The following is an 18,693-nucleotide window of genomic DNA, read 5'->3' as shown; positions in this document are numbered from 1 at the left end:
TCCTCTAAGTGAGCAATTAATCTGGCACTTAGGAGAGGTTGTCTGTGTGTGTGTGTCTTCGAGCGTGTTAATGTACTCAGTGTCCTCAAGTCCGTAGCCTGAAGAGCCTCAAATGTTGCCTGGCCCCGCAACATCCGTAACCCATGACCCCTGTAACTCCTGTTTTGTTCGCGCCACTCCAGGCCCCTCAGATATCCCTCCACTGGAACTCCCCCAGATGACAGACTCCCCTCTCTTCTCTCTTCCTCCACACTACCCCAGTAGCCTTTGACCTCCACAGCACCACCTCTGCCTCTCTGCGCGGCTGCCCTCGCATTCCAGTAAAGGCGCTGAAACCTGAGACCCGCGGTGAGCTCATCGCCAGGCCACGGAATCAAGAGTTAAATGATACCAAATAACAGAGTGGGGAGAAAAAAACGGAGAGAGAAGGGGGAGAAGCAGCCTTTTGGTGCAGGAGGACAGGTCTGGAACTGGTTCTGTGTGTCTGCTCGCCGGAGCTCCTCGGGGGTTAAGTTACAGAGAAAGAGAGAAAGAAGAGGAAGAAGAAACTGCTGGCGTCTTTGAATTCTTTCGGCTTTTGTGTGTCTCGTTTTCCTCCTCACGCTGCCTCTCAGCAGCCTGACTGACTGGTGCCTGCAGTTTCCTCTTGACACACTCCGGCAAGCCTGCCGCCCTCCATCCGCACTTTCAAGTTAACGAGCCCCGTCGGTGTTGTCCTCGTGTCTGAGAGCCGGGCTGGGATGTGAGTGTCTCGCCGTGAGGTCGCGCTCTCCACTCTCTCTGTGTCTCTGTTCTTCTCTGACCCTGCCATGACCACCAAGTGTCCAAAGATGGTAAGTGTCCCTCTATAAATTGTCTGCCAGTTTGTGTGTCTGTGTGTGTGTGTGTGTGTGTGTGTTTGCATGGTTTGGGGATTCATTTGCAATGTCTATTTGTTAAAAAGTGTAAAAAATATATATATATTCCTAAAGAAATATATTTTTCTAAGCAATAGCCCATCTTAAAATCATTATGATTCAAGTCTCATATTGTGACGAGTACCATTAAGATGCTTAATCACTGGAAACATAATTAAACCAATCAGTGTCTCTCTCTCAAGCTGAGTTTGGAGTACGGCTGCAGTCAGTTAGGAAAAAGGGGCTTTTTTGCCAATAGCGATTCCAGTTGAAAGCAGAGACCGACTTTTAAAAGTTTTAAGAGTGCCATTAGGTAAACCTTTTAACCATGCATTATTCATGAATGCCATGTTTCTTTCTAGTTCACTGCCTGTTGTTCACCGTGTCTCTTATTGACCTTGTGCACTTGACGTGTTAACCTTTGGGGTGACATATCCTTCTGAAGTGAAGTTTTAAACAGGGTGAGGATTTTAATGGGTGGCCTACAGGAGACACAAAATAAAAGGTTGAGTACACATTATTATTATATAAAAAAAAAAAGGAATAATAAAAGCGCATTTGCCCTCTCAGGGGTTGTTTTGAAAATTCAGAACAGTGTAAGAGGGCAGTTTACATTGTGAAATCTGCCACCTGCTCTTTTTTTTCTAGCAGAAAGCAATTTAAAATAATTGTGAGCGTTTCCAGTAATAGCTTAAAATAAAGCAATAAAATGTCCGAGGTGAGACAATAATAATTATCTCTCACACCTTTTGCAACGGTCTCATTATTTAAATGGGTGTGAAGTGCTCCATTGCTCCTCACAGGTAAACACACTATGGTTCTTGGGAAATAATGACATCTCTATGATCAAAAGCTTTTAAAAACATAATGCCAGGGAACACTGCCCTGAATGCACTCAATTTACAAAGTTGTTTTATTCACAGGTTCTACTTAACGCACTGCCTGCACGCCAAATCCCAGAACATGACTGCCAATAGACGTGATTAATGAGTAAACATTACAACTTACAGAGAATAAATGACTTCAGAATTATTCTGTATTTTCTGGGGCTTTTTAGCTAATGCTTTTTTCCACAGTTACTTGAAAAGAACATGATTACAGAATTGATTTCTACAGGTTTTGCTTTGGTTTGTTTGGTTGTCAGAAGGATTACAGAAAAACTACGAGCCGATTATTATTGAAACGTAGTGGAAGGGTGTAGCATGGGTCATGGATCTAAATCACCAAGCTGATACATGTATTATTTTTTATTTCCGTTACCATTGGGAGATGGGGAATTTGGCCTTGGCGGAGACCAATCAGTTTCCAACTAGTTTCAATCTATTTTGAGCTAATTATTTCAACCATTTCTCCATTACTTAAAACTAACTTTGTTGGTGGCTAACTTGTAACTGTAACAGCATCAAATCAGTGCAGATCTGATCAGATGTTTTGCTTACTTTAAAGTAGCAATACAACTACAAGTAGAAATCCTGCATTCAAAGTGTTACTCAAGAGAAAGCACAGGATTATTATCAGCTAAATGTACTCTGTTTGATATCATTGTAAACTGAAACTCTTTTGGACCTTTAGTCAGACAGAAGCTGACATTTGAAGACAAATTGTGGCATTTTTTTCACTATTCTCAGATGTTTTATTGACCAAATAATGATTACTTAATTAAGAAAAGGATAATCAGATTAATCAACGAGGAAAAAAGTAGTTGGTTGCAACCATAATTTATCATTTATTCTCACATTTCACATGTAGAATCTTCATCTGTAAAGTAACGACTAGCCAAAGCCTTCAAATCAATGTTCTTAATTACAATATTTCATACGTAAAAGTATGAGCCGAGGTGATATTTCCCAATCTTAAAAATAAACCACTGCAAATTTCATGTATTATCATTCATCTCATCAATTCTGAAAATGTCAGTGCAGGTGACAGCTCAACATGCACCTTTTTGGAGCGTAACGATTCAAGTGCTGAATGCAAGCTCTTTCACATATAATGGCTTTAGGGGACAGGCAGAAACAGTTTTATATAGAAGTACATGAATGAACATATTTGACAGCTGGAATGTGTTTTTGCACGACGTGGGGGGTTAGAAAGAGGCACAGATTCAAGCCTCTGTTTCAAACTGTCCATTTTAAGACATTTAATAGTGAGAAGTAAAATCCTTGTTTTGACGACTAGAATGACTCACTATGTCTGAATGTATAACACATACATTATAAAGACAATAATGTGAGATATGATAGGAACAAAGGAGCTACATTTATGTGGAATTCTTGTCTTTTAATTATCACACTGTACTTCCACACTTACAGTATACTGGACATAATCAGTGTCCTGGCAGGATGTTGAGTCAATCCTCCAACAAGTCCAATCCTATAGTACTATAGAGTCAGCTGACCGCAGCAGCCAACTCAGGGCAGGAATCAGACACTGTCTGACGCTGGACATGGCCCTCGGGGCAAAGCTCAGATACACAGCGAGGCAACACAAGGAGAGCGCTAAAAAGAGAGCATGAGGAGAGCATTGAGAAAGATCCGAGGGTGAGGAGGGGGAGACGTTGAGAGAAAGTAGACCATAGACTGGTTCTCTGGCCAACTGGGAGATCCAGCACAAGGAGAAGCTTGTTCTTGCACTGCCTCACAGTTCTCTGGACATGTAGCAGGAGGACACGGCCTCTCTTGGATGAAAGAAAATATAGTCAAATACCAGAGGATAATGTGATTAGAGGAAAATAGGAGAATGAAGGTTAATTGGAGTTAAGTGTCTATAAAAAACGACCCTATATATATACATCTGCTCGTCAACCTACACTCCGCCAGTAGGGCTTGAATTCCTATTGCCTCCTTTAAACAAACACAGTCAATAGTTCAGAAGGAATGTTGCGAGTGTATATTTTCTGAGCATAATACCTGGATATTTAGAGAGCAATCATTATCAGATTATAGTCAATGGTTTAGACATGTGATTAGAATAACATGAAGACCGATTTAAAAACATGGAGCTGCCACAGTGACCTCGCTACAAGTATCTCACACGTGTCTGGAGGTCGAATGGAGCGATTCAATGCCACCCATGATAAATCTCAGCAGTTGCAGTTTTTATCAAAAACTCATAATCTGCCACTCGTGACCATTCGCACCCTGTTGTTATGTGGGAGCTGTCATTCAGAGAGACAGACTACTTTCACAAAGGTAAACCTCAGAGTACAACCTCGACCGGCTAAACGTAGGAGGAAAATATGTCTTGCTTTTGCCGTACTTCAGCTACCAGGATGCCTTTTTCTTGACAAGTAGTACATTTACTTTCAATGGTAAATGCATCTCAACATCAGAGGTGATCACTCGACATTTACCGGCACCTGGTTTGTTCTTTACAGAGCAGTATAAAGGGAAAATCATAGCTTTGATTACTGCAGTAACAGCGTTCTGAAAATGACCTGCAATTCAGGCCACTTAGGGACAAAGAAGCCCCATAAACATTCAAAACAACCATTTAAATCCAGCCCGCCTGCGAAGAAATCAAACTGGTTATGACTGACAATGAGGGAACAGTAATTTGGTTGGTACAAATATGAGTGGGTGGGCACTAATGACTTTTTTCATAATATAACTTCAATTCAAATGGACACATACGCAGTCAACAGGCTGGGGCCGATGTTGCAAGCCATTGGCTAGTTCCAAACCTCCAAACCTCCATTACAAACTCTCACACAACTGTACATTATAAGTCAAGTCTCATTTATCCAGTCGTATGCTCACTACTTCCCAAACACATGTATTCTCTGTGAAACCTTACCTTGTAATACACTTCGGACTCGTCCAGATTTTAATGGATTTATAACGGCCAAGAATTTGTAGTTCTACACCTGTTGAATTTCGTGACCATTTATGGCTTAAGGTAGATGGCCACTTTGACTTTAACGGAAGGCCATCTCTACTTCTTTTGTTTTGGAAATATTCAATCTCTATACATTTCTATATGCCATTGTTGTTTTAGATTATCCTTACCACTGTGGTATTGTCTGCAAACTTAAACAACTTAACAGACTGGGAGTGGGAAATACAGTCATTAGTGTAGAGTGAGTATAACGGTGGAGACAGAACACATCCCTGTGCAGCACCAGTACTGATAACGAGGGACTAAATAAATGATCAAATCCCTTGAATAAGTGGCTGGTGCCTCAAGGTGTTGAAGAACTGAGTGCAAACATAATGACAATGCATCATCGACAGACCTATTTGCCCTATATGCACACTGATAAGGCTTAAGGGCAACACTGGACAAGTGACTGCAAACTAGGCACTCAAAGACCTTCATTACAACAGATGTTAAGGTGATTGGTCTATAATCATTAAGGCAGTTTGGGTTAGATTTTTTTGGCATTGGAACAATACCAGCTGACCTATAACATGCTGGGACCATTGGCTCTAAAACGGTTTGCTTAAAAATCTGAGTTAGAATACGGGCAAGCCCTTCTGTACACCATTTAAAGGGTGGCGGCTTAGATCAAGTCAGGGCTTGCAGCCTTTCTACTAACCTATTTTGCCCATGCAGGAGGTTCCTAACCTTATGTTTAGTGATTGTAAAAGGTGGTGTAGTAGCTTCTGATGTAGAAGGAGAGTAAGGCAGAGGGCCAAGCTAGTGTCAAACCTGCAGTAACATCTACATCTATTCAAAACCTCAGGCAGGTTGGAAACAGGATCTACAATGACAGGTTTTGATTTATAGTTTGTAATAGTCTGCATTTACTTCCACATACCTCTGCTATCATAAGAGGTGAGTTTATTTTCAAGTTTATTTTCATACTCTATTTTAACTCTTTGCACTGCCTTCCTCGACTCATACTTGCTTTGTAAAGATCTGTCAGCTCTTAGGCACAGCTGCTCTGGTCGAGTTGTACTAGCCTTTCAACCTTCACAACTGTAGCGTTGGAATGTTTACGCTCTTCTTCAGCAGCCCGTCTGCCACTTCTTTACCCCTGTACAAATGTCCCTGGATTTGGTCAAATAGTCCTTTTTGCTTAGTAAAGTTACTGAGCGACATGCCCTGGAAGTATCCAAGAGGCAGCCATGATAAGGGCTTGTGGAATTCTCTCAATGCTAAGTAAAGGTGCTTCGATACTTTCTTTCTTATCTCTTTTAGCATAGGGTACCCTCCTAATGATGTTTCCATCAAAAACCCTAAAAAAAGGTTAGGAAAAGACACACAATGTCATTTTCTTTATTATTTGACCGCAGCCCGTGTCATATTGGTTCAGCAGGCCACGACCCGCCATACTGTGATCCCCCTCAGAGAGTGGCCTCCGAAAGACTCCCAAAACAGCACAATGTGTCCTTCCCAGTATTTTAATGTTATATGGACCGATGGCTTAATCCATAAGGCAGCCAACACTGTGGCTTGAAAAGGGGAAAACCCGTCCTGTATCAATCTTTGCAGGCTAGCCCTGTTTCCACAAATATGGCAAAAAATAATAGTATTTGTTTTTGTGAGAAATGGAAAATGATACACTGTAGCCACAGTATCAGTGTAAATGTCCTGACAGAAAAAATAGGAGACCTTTTTGTTTGACTTTAAAGAAAGATTCCAAGAAAAAAATCTAAAACGTATCATCATAATTTTAAATCACTTCAATATCCGAGCATCAGCTGAGTTTAATAAGAAAATGTAAACACTATCTGCCATTTTGTGAAGTACAGCACTGTGTATGATTTAGTGGGCTTACACAACTTTAACGGCCTGCAAAGCAGGACCATTCTTGTTTGCTTTGGAGTCTTCTCAAAGCAGCCAAAAAAGCAACGGCGAATGCCAGCCAGAGCGCTGCCAGCAGGCGTACAGCACACATCACAGAGCCCCGCTCCTTGATTTTCTGCTCCAACCACACTGAAATTTAAAGAGGCTTCATACTGCTGACGCATTTTGGACCCAACCAACCTTCACCTCTAACCTCATCTTTCCCCCTTATCTTATATTTTACGTTCACACCTCATAAAAACTCAATTCGTCTGTTAAGTCTGATGTTCAAGGGGGAACTCCTTTTTGTCATTTACAAGCGATGTTGCAGTCTTCGTCGAGGCATCGTAACTCTATCGAGATTAGTTTTTTGTGGTAATGACACTCCTGCACGTACTGTGACTCATGGAGCATTTTTCTAGAATGACACCAACACAGTAAACTGCAGATTAGATGAAGAATGGAGATATATGCTCTCACGCTTAATATTGGCGTTCAGACAGCATGAGAAATGAGGAGGGTTATTACATGCAGCCATGTTTCATGTGCAGCAGAGGTGGAAAGCAACTACTATCACGCAAGTACTGTACTGTAGGTACTTACACTTTTTTTCTATGTTACTTTCTACTTCTTGTTCACTATTTCAGAGGTCAATATTACAGTTTTTTATCAACCACATTTATGAGCAGGAGTTGCTTTTCAGATTAAGATCGCAACCTTCTTGGTTTGTGACTAGTGTCAAGTGATTTCAGCAAAGAGTGATTTCTTCTTTAAAGGCAACATATCATGCTCATTTTGAGGTTCATTTTTGTATTTTGGGTTTCTACTAGAACATCTTTACATGCTTTAATGTTTAAAAAGCGCATTATTGTTCTTATACTGTACGTCTGAATACACCTCTATGTTTTAGTGCCTGTCTCTTTAAGCCCTCCTCCTGAAAAAGCCTAGTCTGCTCTGATTGGTCAGTAATTCTGGATCTCTGCACCATTATTGCATGACTGTAACGGCACTGTAGAGACACTTTCTATGTATATATTGTTTAGTCGTGACATCACAACCTTACGGAGGTCCAGGTGGCTTGTTTAAACGCACCGTTTCTGAATACTGTCTGTTTGCTGAGGATTGAACGTTTTGATTTTGATTTCTATAATAAATAATAATACTTTATGATAATGAAAATCTCACTTTTTAAACACAGGAAATTTAACTGTGCAAGATGGTTTCATTTAATTAACAGTTTAGAGAGGAAAAAATATTAATACAAAAATGAACATGTGTTGGTGTTATATCGACCTAAATCAAAACTAATTATTTATTTGTTTACCTATAATGAGCTCACAACCCCTCAGATGTATATCATGGTCCTTTGAAAAGGGGTGCGACCCTTAGCTTGGGAACCCCTGGACTAAACTACTGAACTGTGTGTAAATTGTCAGTATTATCAATCTAAAAATATCATATATTATCTACAGGAGACATCTTTCTGCAGACTTCTTCTGCTTTAAGTGCATAGTTCTGATACAAAGTCTGTACTTTTACTTACTGTCGGACAGCTTTTGAAAGCAGACCTTTACTTCTAAAGAAGCAGATTTACAGTGCTGTACTTGCACTTTTCCTTATGATCTACAGTATGTACTCTCGCCACCGCTGCGCGGCAGACGCAGCCAGATGTGATGTCACCATCATATGTTCTGTGTTATGCTTTGCGAGTGACGTAAAGAACGGTCTGAAATCTGATTTTGAGTGACTCGGCTAAGTCGTTTAAAATTTGATTTGAGTCAGATTTCAAACCACCTGCAGTATGACTTCTTCGTGTTTCTTGCCATCCACACTTATTAAAACGCAATCTGATTCCAATGTGGATATGCCAAAGAATCTGATTTAGGCTGCCACTCTAAACACAACCTTGTTCTCTATTTCTCAAGTTCTCCTTTTTATGTCCTACGTGTGTCTGTCTTCAACTCTGTTCTCGCTCTGTCTCTCAGCAGACGCTGTGACATCATCCTTTAGTTTCGCTGTTTGCAATACCCAAACTTGTGACTGCCTGTGACGCGGTTTGGATCAAAGGTCTACTCGACGCAAAACACGAGTGACCCTTCCAAAGCAAACATTGCATAGACATAATGCAACTCCCTGGACTTCCTGTTATTGCTCACCTTGAAGTTTTTCTTTATTAAACTTTCTCACAGCCTGATATCACGAAATGAAATAATTCTTTCATATGGGAACACATTTAATTATTCTGTTTATATGTACTGCTCATTCATTCTCAATAAAACATGCTTATCCAGGCTGAGGCTTCCCTGCCCGTCAGACAGGCTTTGACAGCACTCCATAGGAGAGTCTGAAATATATGTATGCATGTTCCCTTCTCCTTGGATGTTTCCCCCCACCTATCTGTTGCCTTCTTTTTCTTGTTTATTGTCTGTTTGTGTGTTGTATGGATGATCGTCTCTTCTGGCACTCAACACCACTATTTTCCTATTTTGCATGTCGCTTGCTGAGTTGGTTCACGCTGTCAGCTGCCTGCTGCCTGCTGAGCGATCCATTCGCCTCTATCTAAAAAGCTTCTCAGTAATTGCCGGGTAATAGTTTGCCCAGTAATGCAGCGTGCAAAAAAACCTGCTCTCTCATTACGTCTGTTGAATTTAGTCGAAACAATACACCGTCAAAAAAGAGAACCCTGCCTTGTGGCAAGAATTTTGTCACATGTTTTCAAAACCCAATTATTCAAATAACCTAGGCTGTATTGAGACGGAGAGGAATAATCTCTCCCAGGTGGCCTACAGTTTTCACTTTGTTTTAAGAAAAATAAGCTTTCTTGACTTATAACCGCCTCTGGCGAGCATCCAGCTCTGCCACATTCCACTTTCACATGACCTTCTCACAGACCTGGCCTAGAGCAGGAGCCGCACCGTCCGTCCCTGAACACACCTCTGTTTGACTAGCCTAGATAATTCAAGGCATGCTTATCTGTTCTTCTTCATCTTCTGCCTCCTCCTCCTCCTCCTCCTCCTCCTCAGTGTTTACAAGTTTGACTCAACTCCAGAGATGCAATTGGCTTGTAAATTTCGTTTTATGTGTATTTACAGTTTTGTTTTACAAGGACAGATACGTCTCCGCTCAAACGCTGGAAACCTTTCAAATTCATCAGTGTCGGGGTCGTGCCAGGTGTTTTTCAGTCTGTATGCAGCTGGTTTGAACACATAGAGATGTTGTGTTTGGACAGTTTTAATGTTAGCATTCAGTCAGCTAGTGCTGAATTATTGTATTTCTTTCTCCAATTGATTAGTTGCTGAAAGGATTTGCTAGAAATACGCTTATTTGCTTTCTTGCTGTGAGGTGCTGTTGTGTTACTGTGCGGGAGAAATGGTTGATTTGTTTGTGCTTCAGTTTAGATACAGATTAAACAAATGAGATATTACATGTTAATACGTGAACCTTAGAGGTGCTGGTAGGCTGTTTTTTTACTACCTGTTTCCAGTCTTTCTGCTAAAATAAGCTAATCAGTCGCTGGCTGTAGCTTCATATTTATCCACATATAAGAGTGGCATTTATCTTTTAACTATCGGCAAGAAACAGAATAAGCAACTTTCCAAAATGTCGAACTATTCTTTTATGAAGCAAAGATACGACACATTTACTGATTTCAGCTCCTCAGATATAAGGATTTGCAGCTTTTCTCTCTTTTAAATGATTGTAAATTAAAAATATTTTTGTTTAGGATCTATAGTTGTCACCTTTTTCACATTAATCAATAATAAAAATAATTGTTAGTTTCAGCCTTAATCCATAGATTGCTTTATAAGGATTATGAAAATGATGTTTATATACTACCCCACAATCATCTGCACCACCCTCAGTTCCCAGTCTTGAGTTATTCATGTTCTGAATAACAGAGGAGAGCTGTGAAGCTAGCTTCAAAAAACAGGAAATGGAATTGGCTTTTGCAAACGTTGTTTGTGTGTGTTTGCATTAAGGAGTCAGAGAGATAGAGCCACGCAGCACTTTAATATCCCCAATAACGTTGGAGAGACGGGGCATCTGTTTGAGAATCCCACATCAAACAAGACGGCATGTCAGCGGAGGGTTATGCATATATTTCCCCTGTTCTTCCCATCCAACAGGAACAAGCAGGCGTACACGGAGAGCTGATGAGTGGAAGGAGATACTGTTATGATCAAGACTACAAAGTGAGGATGGTAAAAACCTAACAGAGTGAATGCTGGAGTAAATACATGGATACAGTCAAAACAACTCTAATAGAAACTTCCAAATCAATTACGTTATCAAGGTTTTGCGCACTGTTCTTGTTCTGTGGTGGTGCAGGCGGGGATGTTGTTTTCCTGGGAGGGCATCTGGAGGAGATTAGCGTCCAACCTGACACTGCAGCCCCAGTGAAACATGACTCAGGGATGAATGGAGGCTTTTAGACCAGTGTCTGTCTTCCCACACGTTCTTCTGCTATTCTTTATTTGTCCGTCACCCAATAAAACACGCACGGCGTTATCTGATACCCACGCGTTTGCCGAGCACACAAGCTTCTACCAATCTCTTTCTCTGCCTCAGTTTTTCAAAAACAAGCCTTTATTGGCACCTATTATGTTTTTTATCATTTAAGAAAGCAAAGCCACGGAAAAACCAGACGTCACTGGCGATATAATTAATTTCAAATCAGCTGTCTGCGCAGACTAGACATCATTGTTAGAGAATGTAATTTGTAAGGTCAGCAAATGTCTGCTTTTTCTCTTGCACGAGAGCAAGACGGAGCGAAGAACAGGGCGCGTGGGGGAATGTAAGAGAATAACACAGATTTAGGCCCAACTGAGACCAAATTACCTGCAGAAAGAAATGTGTACTCAGAGCTCTTGTTTGGATATAGTCTGCATTGCTGCGGGTTGGACTCTTATTAGATTCGGCCAGCGTTTCCACCTGTGGCTCAGACGAGGCCCTGTGACAGCCTTTATCCAGTTACTTCTGGGCCCCGGCGCTCCGGGGGAGCTCAAATTGGCTCCTCCGCTATGGACTAATGCATGTCACCGATGCCACCTGCAGCTAGAACAAACAGAGCTGGACGCCACTCAGCTGGGCACAAAAGCAGCAGAAAAAATAGGAAAGGTTAGAGCATTAGGGCTGGATTACCACATCGACTAACCCAGGGTCACTTAGCTGAATATATATAGCCAAGGGCGAAGGTTTCATTTCAGCATTGGTGGTAGGGGGGAGCATTGGAGGGACACGTGTTAAGCGGAAGATCTATGGGTCCTCCCCCAGGGAGTTTTGAATGTCTTAGCCTCTGTTCAGACCTGGTATAACATGCATCCTGGGTTATCTGATCACCAGTGAACAGCTCTAAGTACAGGTGTGAATGCACCCCAGACTCATTGAGATCCAGTTGCTTAGACCACATTCTGAAGTGGTCTGGCCACATTGTGTTAGCAGTGTGTAAGGGAATGCGTTCAGGGACACATGGAAGAGCGCCTGTTCAGCTGACGTCCTCTGCGTAGGTGGAAGTAAACGCTCAGTCGTTGGCTTTTTCCACGACTTTGGTCGCTCTGTGTGTTTTGGCCGTTTCTGTTTTTTTAAACCTAAGCAACTGTGTGTGATTTTGTTCCCGTGCTCTGCACAACTGCCCGCTCTCTAGAGCTCTGTGCGCCACGGATCCCTGGCAACAGTCAGGAGACAATAGCCTTTTTTTTTATTTTTTGTAAAATGTATCCAAACATATACCCACACAATACCCACACAATACACCAATAACAACAACTATTTTTAGTTTGTATATGCAACCAAAAATAATGTACGTGTTTATTTACGTATAGAGCGGGGAAGTGAGATCACAGGCCACTCAAGAGGCATGTTGATTCATATTCTAAAGCCAGGTCCAAACAGGGCCAAACACTTCATTTCCTGCATTCTGGTGAATGTTATGCACTAATTTATGCTGGAAATGTCTTTATTCATAGAAAAGGAAAACACTAAATTCCGGTGCCAGGTGACAATTCAAAATACAACGCAGTAAGGCTCTCAGGTGTTCTGTATTGCTTTTGAATATTTATTCTCCTGTAGATCAACTTTTCTCATTGAATGTTATCTCTGCTGAGTCAGCACACATGTAGGCATGGCTTACTCTTCCTTCCTATTTTTGTTGTGTCTTTTGTTTGAGTAAGGTGCGTCTTTAAATGTGCATGTGGCACCTATTCACGCCAATGATAAATGATGAAAACATTTTCATTCATTCATAAACTCGACTTTAATAGCTTGTATGTGTTTCTGTGGTCTCTGAGATGTCGTAATATTTCACGATCTGAAATCCGTTTGTGTACCAAATCCATTGACTAGACTTTGGCAGACAACAGTGGTTATATTTATTTGTGTTGATCAAGCGACAATGCTAAAGACAATTCAGTCGTCGCTGCATAGTAGCATCATCCCTACAACATTATATACACTTGTATAAAACTGATATATATATATATATATATATATATATATTTCAAACATTGTAAGGACTTCCTGTGGCTGTTTTATACAGCAGTTAGACTTACATATCTCTGTGAAAGCTGTTTTGTTGCCTCCATAATTGCCAGACTGGATGCTGCCAGTGCTGCTGCTGTCAATTGTATTTTTACTTTTTACTGTGGGAAAATATGCGAGCCGAGGTAGAGACCTGACACGTTAACGTAAAAGCGTATCTGTTGGTTTCCGTGCTCTGCCTCACAAACACTTTCTGTGTGTGAGATAGATTCAGGGATCGTACCTTGTTTCCATTTCTTCAACTAGTCAATGGCAAGACTATATGGCGCTGTTCTCTTTGAGAACGTGCCACCATCCCTGCATGGGTTTCAATTTCAACCCCCTCAGCACATCAGCGACGCAACTGCTTCCTACTGCAATTTATTACAGGCAAATTGAAAGATTCCAAGGTGTGAGTCAGTTTGTGTTGGCTGTGAATGTGCAGGCTGGTTACTTACACTGCTTTTCTCCGTGTCTTTACATGGCCAGCGTGCCGGCTTGTCCCCCATCTGGGTTTGTGAGAGCTGTAGTTATTGTAACCAAGTCCTCAGGACAGAGAAAGAGAGAGAGGAAGAAAAAAGGATTGCCGCTTTTCCAAAGCAAAGAGGAAGGATGGCAGTGGTCCCATTAGTTGACCCCCAGGCGAGCTCTCTTGAGGCGTATAAGCTTACCAGCGTCAAAGCATAAGAATATGCGCTAGGCAGCATCAAAGCACGGTGCCGGGGTAGCCGATAGCTTGTGGTGACATTGTGCTGTGGGACAGAGCACTCTCCGCCATCATTACCGTGGATCCCTCACATCGTCTATTTATAATCAATTTTCCATTCTCCCATATGGTGTGCAGGAAAGAAATTAGATGAGGGACAAAGAGGAGGAGAGGGGCTGAACAGGGAGCCGCTGGAGAAACACTGGGGAGAAATGATACAACAGAGACGGCTCACGTAAATGCACCCAGGCGTGTGAAAGTAACAGCGGTTTAGTGAGACCATTTCTTTAAAAACCAGAGCTCAGGCGAGGAATAAAAACATTCAGTTCTTACAGCGTCATACTTGAGAATGGTTTCCTGTTAAATTAGTCAATAAATCGTTCAAAGCTGTGTCATTATTTGCAACAAAATGGCCTCATTTACAGTGAATTCTGTTTATAAGAGGACTGTTTACATTTCTTTGAGTGTAGTTATACATGTTTTGTGTGTGAGCATTGAGAATTCATTCATTTAAAGATGAGATAAAATGACTTCAAACCTTTATTCAAACTCGAAAAGTTCACTGAGGTTGCCCTAATTTACAGTGACGTTGAGTGACAGACAAGGCAAAGCAGTTACACAACAACGAAACAATTCAAAGATAAAACGAATGTGGCCTTCCTCCAAACGATGTGCATTGATTCCTTCGTTGTCTAAAAGTGAGCCATTGAGATGGATCCTTGGGGATTGTAGCCCGAGCCGAGGCTTCTGATGCCTTCCTTAAAAAGGGCTGATAGTGACGGCCATACAGCAGGTGACAAGCACATGGAAGCAGCCAAATACATCAAAACCAACAATGAAAATAAATTTGGACATTGAAAAATGAAGCTTTACAATCAGAGATCATGTAAAAAAAATGGACTAAGATTTACCCCGAAGACAGACACATAACATATTATTTAAATCTAGCCCAAGATCAACCCCCGCATTACCCCATACCTGCTTTTATTCTTGTTTGTGTTTATTAATTTCTGGTTTTGGTTTGGTTTAGTTGAGTTTTGTGTCTCTTACTTATTCTAAACTATTTAATAATTGAACTTGTAAAGTATAAAACTGTGCAATGGGCTCTGGAGTAAACAGTTGCCTGGAAGATGATAAAGGAAACATTTCAATAAAGTATTTTTTTTTGAAAGAAAAGAAAATGCACTCATGAGTGTAATGTGTTGCTTTTGTTGGTTAAATGTCAAAGGGAGACGCACTGCAAACGGAAGATTTAAGCTAAGACATGCACGTGTGTGTATGTTGAGATGAGAAATAGAAATGTAGCTGTGTGGGAGTGTGTGTGTGTGTGTGTGTGTTTGTGTGTGTGTGTGTGTTCACTTCCTTCCTGAAAGCATTTTTGATGGAGGTGATGAACCCATGTTGCAATGACATTCTGTCTAAGTGTGTGTTTTGTTTTGTCTTTGATACACTGATATGCTAAAGGAAGTGGAGTTCAGCTCAGGCCCATGAATGTGACAGGGAAATATGACCAACCACAGAGACAATAGGGGTCAAGTGCTCTCCCTTTCTCCACCCTGCGTCCTAATACCTAACGCTCGTTCAGGGACACATAGATGAAGTCCGTGGCCTCACGGTGCCACTTTACACCCACTTCCCCTGAGGTGACAGTAAAGTGTCTGGAAGTGTAACCATTCTCAGAATTGATGCGGGTTAAAGGAAACAAATAATGAACTGACCTTCTTTTAATCTCTCTCATTTCTCTGCTGCTTCAGGTGCACAGACATACAGCCCAAAGTGGTGTTACTGCGCCCCCCCAGGCTTGCATGGTCTGTGACATTAGCTGGTCATTTGCTGCCCTGTTTAGCATAACATGCGATAAATAACAAACGGATCTTAAAAATAATTAGTCAAGTAATGAGATGGTCTATTTCCGATAGATTGATTAGTCGCTTTAGTCAAATTTCAAGCAGAAAATTGCAAACATTTTCTTGTTCCAACTCCCTAAATGTGAGGATCTGCAGCTTTTTATTTGTCTTAAATGGAAGTAAAATCACTATTTTTGGGGTTTTGGGCTGTTGGTTGGACATGAGAAGCAATTTGAACATGTGATGGCCATTCTTTGCTTTTTTCTGACATTTTCTGAACACATTTGTAATGTATTTATCCGGAAAACCATCAGAAAATTAATAATGGAAGTATCCTAGTAATACATAAAGTGCTTCAAATGATAATGAAAAAATAACTTTTGAAGCAATAACATTTCCACAAGAAAATGCATGTGTGCTTGCTGTCGAAATGTCAAGATGTAACATTTTAAAATATGCGGAATACTAAAAAAGGTTAAAGTAAAAGGATGAAATCTAATTTACAGATAGAAGGAAAGTGGAAGTGCCAAAAGGATTCAGTGTAAATTCAAGCATTGAAAAGAGTTCAAATCATCAAAGCGTAAGTGATAGACTGAACTGGAAGTGTGAATTGAAGTGGAAGTCCTGAAAGGAATTAATATCAGTTTGAGTGTAGAAACTGAAAGCAGTTGAACTGAATTGTGTATGAAAAGTTAAAGAAGATTCTTCTGACACTGAAAGGATTTGAAGTGTAACTGAAAGCAGTACTAACACCGTGTAGTGTAACACTGAGGTAATAATAACAAACTGCAAGTATTAGAGTTACAATGTTCTACTTCTAGCATACATATATACATACATACAGTTTAATAGCGCAATATAATTGAGTAAGATAAACCCAGGATGTTTCCAGCAGTTTGTCCCAAACAAAAGAACTGCATAGTTCCCAGGAGTAATCACAACATCTGTGATTGAACAGGCAACATGTTAGAACAAAAAAACTCAGGGACAGAAAATCCAAGGAGCAAAGACATCAGCGTATTGGAAACATTTGATTGATTGACAAGTGATCTCTAGGGTATTGAAGTGTAAAAACAATATCTCGTCTTTAAAGGTGTTACTAAAGTAAAAATCACAAGAAATAAAAGGATTATTATTTAAAAAATTCAATCAAAATCCATCACACATCTCAATGACATGCAGTGTTGTCATTTGAGACTCAGTATAACCTTGATAGCTGATGCTTCTGGATAGTTTAGAGACCGAAACAAACTTTAATCAAAGTAAACTTTAAAAACAATGCGCAAAATGAATCACTGGAAATTTCTGCTCTGTTAACCTCACTGGCAATTTAAAATATAGATGGGTTTGTAATGAAGAAAGTTGCAAAGGGAGAAAACACAAAGTCTTTCTAAAAATGTCGAAATCTTTCAATTTGTTTAAAGAAAAGCGTTCCAATTCACAGTAAATGTTTCAGTGGTTAGGCAGTATTATTAAGGGCGCAAAATGATGGGAAACATTTGGGGAAAATATCTGTAAAACATTCTGATTATTACTCAAAATGTGATCTTCCCTTAAAAGTTCATGACTGAACTTTGCAGCCTTCAGTTCTCAGACAGAATTAGAACATCAAGCTTTCCTTACCTGACTGAAAAACAATTAGTAAGCTTTTAGATGTCTTAATACCGCAGGACAGCTTCACCACTAATTACTCAGTTAAAGGGGATCATTAATATTTTTGACACGGCACTTATTATTCATGGATTACATTTTCTTTAACAAGGTGAAACATTTGAGGATTTTTCCTTCGAATCCGTCCCTCAGGTCACGGTTTTGTTTGACAATGTTTTAATAATAATGATAATCAGTAATTATAAAAAGACGAACTTGTCTAAACATCACAATTTTGATTCTTTCAAAAACATTTTTAGATGAGGATTTTTCAAAAGAGACTGTAAAAGGAGGGGGGGGGGAAGCCTTAAATCAGCATGGACTCCATCTGCTAACACTCGTCGCGGCCGGGCTTCCTGGACTCAGAGGCCCCCCCACGCTCTGCCTACACTCTAGAATTATGCGTCTGCTTGATGAGTAGTTGTGTCGGGTTGGAAGGTCTTTGGCAAGAGGCCTTGGGCAGCACTGGAAGACTATCAGAGTGCAGAGTCATTAGAAATCCCTCATTCTCACTCCGCTGTGTAAACGGCCCAGCGGCCTCCATTTGAACGGGCCCCGAGGAAGGATCACCTCCGTCGGGCTGAAATTGGATATCGTGCACAGAGGAGGGGAGCTGTGGGAGCCGAGCGGGGGGGTTATGTGTTCCTATTTATTGACTCGGCTGCAGAAATCACTAAACTGTTTCAAGGGAGAATAAAGTTTAGGGACTTTTTCCCATAAGCACTGCGGGCATTAAGGGAGTGACAAGTTGCTTTCATAAAAGCCTTAAATGACTACGGAAAAGAGAACCCCTTTGGAAATGTACTGGAGCCCACATCAGGTCAACTATTTATTTTTTGTTTGTTTTTTTGCCTTACATAGTAGTATTTAATCCCAGCACGTTATGTCCCTGAACACAACTGTAATGGAACCATACTGTTGGAATAATGTTTTCTTAAGTGTATTTAAAAAAAAAAAACATGACCCGAAGAACCGAGACAGAGCACCACCTGCAACATCTGCAGAACAAATGCAACTTAATATCAGAGCTGAAGCAAATGCACTCTGAGCATGACAATATCCTGAACGTTATATTCACAATTACAGTTTTGGAAATGAAAACATATTTTACATAGATATTACACTACATTGAGTTTATTTGAGCTCAATTGCATCACTTGAGAGTCAATCCTCTTCCATCTTTAAATATCCCCCAAATGATGAGAAATATGAATATAATATGTCATATTCCCCCAGTCAGATCTACGATCTAGGAAGGTGACACAAGAGATCCCTCGTTCACTGTAAGAACAAAACAAGACAGAAAGAAACAACTCTACAGCTGATTTAATCTATGTTTAAGACTGAG

General features: G+C 40.6%; 1 protein-coding gene across 1 annotated transcript in view; it reads left to right on the top strand.

Annotated features, from left to right (window-relative positions):
- Positions 1 to 704: 704 nt before the first annotated feature.
- The window catches only part of flrt2 (fibronectin leucine rich transmembrane protein 2), a 45,090-nt gene continuing 27,101 nt past the window's right edge, over positions 705 to 18,693 (top strand). Inside the window, exon 1 of the mRNA XM_029425266.1 lies at positions 705 to 833. The gene's annotated coding sequence lies outside the window, so the exon portion shown is untranslated. The remainder of the gene's footprint in view (positions 834 to 18,693) is intronic.

This window comes from Cottoperca gobio, chromosome 24 (assembly GCF_900634415.1).
Source record: "Cottoperca gobio chromosome 24, fCotGob3.1, whole genome shotgun sequence".
Classification (NCBI taxonomy): domain Eukaryota; kingdom Metazoa; phylum Chordata; class Actinopteri; order Perciformes; family Bovichtidae; genus Cottoperca; species Cottoperca gobio.
The sequence above is the reverse complement of the archived record's forward strand: the minus strand, read 5'-3'. Positions and strand labels throughout refer to the sequence as shown.